The sequence below is a fragment of the Phyllostomus hastatus genome, unplaced genomic scaffold (genome assembly GCF_019186645.2).
Source record: "Phyllostomus hastatus isolate PE091 unplaced genomic scaffold, TTU_PhHast_1.1 phas_scaffold_755, whole genome shotgun sequence".
Classification (NCBI taxonomy): domain Eukaryota; kingdom Metazoa; phylum Chordata; class Mammalia; order Chiroptera; family Phyllostomidae; genus Phyllostomus; species Phyllostomus hastatus.
Window position 1 is genome coordinate 11,385,506 of NW_025334039.1, and position 3,440 is coordinate 11,388,945.

A 3,440-nucleotide genomic window follows, 5' to 3' on the forward strand; every position below is an offset into this window, starting at 1 on the left:
TCCTATTTGCCCATTTTATTCCCGCCAGGCATCACCCTCCCTTCACTGATCTCCCTGCTTCTGCCCGCTACTGCTCCACAGTAATCTTTATAAAACCTAACTCAAGTTACAGCTCTGTCCTGCTCAGAAGCCTCTAATGGGGGCTCATCACACTTGAAATAAAATCCTGGATCCTTTCTATGGACCTCAGGACTTCTGTAATCTGGCCTCCCACTCCTTTGCTTCCGTTGCCCGTGGGCTCCTGCTGCTCTGGCGTCCTGGCTGTTCCCCCTCAGAGCCTTTACCCACGGTGCTTGCTTCGCTGGTGGTTCTCCAGGTAGTTGCACAGTTTATTGTCTCACTAGACCAAGGTCACCCCTCGATGGCCTTCCCTTTTTGTTCTATCTGAAAGAGCACTTTTCACACTCCATCGCTTACCCTGCTTTATTGGGTTCATAGCACTCACCACTACGTGACACCTTATCCATCCACTCACTGCTTTATTATCTGATCCCCTCACTGGGGCAGGAACTTTGTCCGTTTTGTTCATTTCTGCATCCCAAGACCAGAAAAAAACAGTAGCTGTCAATAAATGCCGGGTGGGACAAAAGGAGGTTAACAGTTGTTCATATGGAAAATAACACCAATAATTAATGAGTAATAATAATGCGAGGATAATCATGCACTCACCACTGTAAACCTTTTTGCCCCGCCCTGCATTGTTTGGACTGAGTGAATAAACATGTGTCTTTCCAACAGAAATGTCAAACCCTGTTTTTACTTTGCTTTGTCCCTTTCACATATCAACCCAGCCTTTGACAAGCCCCAGGCTTTTCCACAAGGCAGGAATTCCCCAACAAAAAGATAAGTACTGCAGACCCAAAAGAAAAAGAGTATCTTCTGAGAATCATACCTTTTCATATAACTATTTCCCTAAATCCTGGCAACAATTCTCAGAGGGCATGTAGCTGTTTTCCTTTCACATATTATACAAGGAAATGTATAATATCCTCACATATTATATACTTCCTGAGGCTTCAGGAAGACCACACGACTAAAAGGAGGAGCTGAGATTTGAACCCAGGTTTCCTGACTTGTAGTCCAAAATGGGGACAAGAGTTTCTGCTGGCAGCATTGGCATACAGTGGCTAGCTAGGCAGGGTAAAAAATTGTCTTCCCTTTGTTTTTCTGTAAAAGAGACTTTAGGATTCCTGGGAAGAGAGTAGTTTGGAGATCTTTACTCTACTAACACATATCCCCTTTCTAGTCTCCACTGAGTTTTCATCTGAAAGTGTCGTGGGGCATTTCGTTAAGGTGAGGTGGTAAGTACTTTAGAGGAGTCCTGAAGAAGTATTCTTAAGAAGTCAGAACCTCTCTCCTTGCTTTTATTTAGTCATTATGTCAATATTTGGTCACCACAGGGCTAATATATTTCATTTGAGAAGAGCACATCATCATCTGTTTGTTTGATTTGTTTGGAAGTCTTTCAATTCCACTCAATTTAATTCCTGGAACAATGGGATAACTGGGGTGGTTTAAGTACTGAACCTCTCACCACAGCCAACCAGATAAAGTAGGACAGACTGGATCCCACAACTAGAAAAAAAGAGTATCCTTCCACAAAGTGCTTTTGCAAAAAAATCCACACACCAACTGAATGAGTAATAAGGAATATACATATTGAGGACAGTGGCGTGGGGAGAATGTTTAAAGAAATGAGGTTTTAATATGTGAATGAACAATGCACAGAGGAACTACCTGCCCATCTAATCAACTTGTTAGAGGAATCCTGTGCCTAAACTAGTACGGACTGCGGGGATTATTACGCTGGTTGAAGTGATACACAGGATTCATGTGTGTGTGAACCTGTGTCCTTGTATATGGTGATTTAAACAGGAAAGTGAAACTGACAAAATGCATAGAAAAAAAACACCTAATTTGAAGTCAAATAACCTTTTTAAACTTTATAACACTTTAAAAATCTAAGTCATTTCACTTCATTGCTTAAAACCCTGCAATGGCTCCCTACCTCCAAGTAAAAGATACATTCATTACAGATTCATTAGTAGGCCCTGCTCAACCTGCCAGCCCTTCTCATTGGGCATCAGCCAGACTCACTCTTTGCTTTTGCATGATTCTTCTACATGAGGTGCTGGCTCCCTCACAGCCTTCTTACCTGACTGCCTAATATGTACAGAAAAGTACTCTGCATCCTCCATCCCTTTTACTTGCCTTTATTTTCTGTATTGTATGTACCACCTCCTGACCCACCCAAACATATGAAGTTGTTTGGTTTTCCCCTCTAGCATTCATTCAGTGAAGACAGAAGCTGTTTTGTATACAGCTCTTTCTCAGCACCAACAATGCCTGGCATGCAGCACACACTCAAGCCAAATGGCCAGGATCACTTTTCTTAGTTTTTTTTTTTTTCTGTGAATGGGGGTGGGACTTACAGAATTTTTAAAAAGATATTATGTAGTTATTTTTAGACATAGAGGGGAAGTGTGGGAGTGAGGGAAACATCAATGTGTGATTGCCTCTTGTATGTCAGTACCCAGGACCTTGCCTGTAACCCAGGAATGTTCCCTGACTGGGAATTGAACCAGCGACCCTTTGGTTCAAAGGCCAGCACTCAATCCAGTGAGCCACACCAGCCAGGGCAACGTATAGGATTTTAATGTATATACATCATGTGATAGATAGATATTTCAAAACATGGGGACCATGGAGAAAATAACAGCATTTTATCCTTAGTTGATAAAATGCAGAGAACCTCTAGGTTAGAAAATTCCAGGTTTTGAAGTTCAACTGAAATTCAAACTCCACATGGTTTCAGTAAGAAAAAAGTTTAATTGTGGTATTGGGTCTGGTCACACCTTGGCCTCTGGAAATACACAAACTTAATGTTTTCCCAGTCTAATATTCTTCTGTATTTGACCAAGTTAGTTTTGCAAGAACAAAACATCGCAGCATTGCCTCCTTTTCTCTAGACCCTAAGTTGAGCCTAAGAGGTGATGGCTGGAATACACACAGACTGAAAAGCTTTCTTCTTATGTATGAACATAAACCCAAAATAACAATGAAACTGTGCACATTCTCAACTTAGAAACTACACTCTTTTCCTCTCATACAAATACTTCGTTTGTGTTGAAAAAAGAAAACTGCCTAAAAGTCACCATTGTGTCACTGTTTAAGAGATTACCTGTTGTATTCTTCAGATCTTATAAAATATTCACATATATCACATATTGTGTAAAGTAACCTTGATATTGGCTCTCATTACCCACGTATCATAGCTTAATCTTCTAAGTTCAGGCAAGATAAGCGTCTTCATGACTAATAGTCATGACTGCTAAAGATTAAAGCATTTCCTAGCAAGGAACCACAAAGAACTCATTTCAGCCAGCCTCGAGGTTGTCCTAGATGAGAAACAGGAGATGGGCTCTTTTGTTGCTGAAATG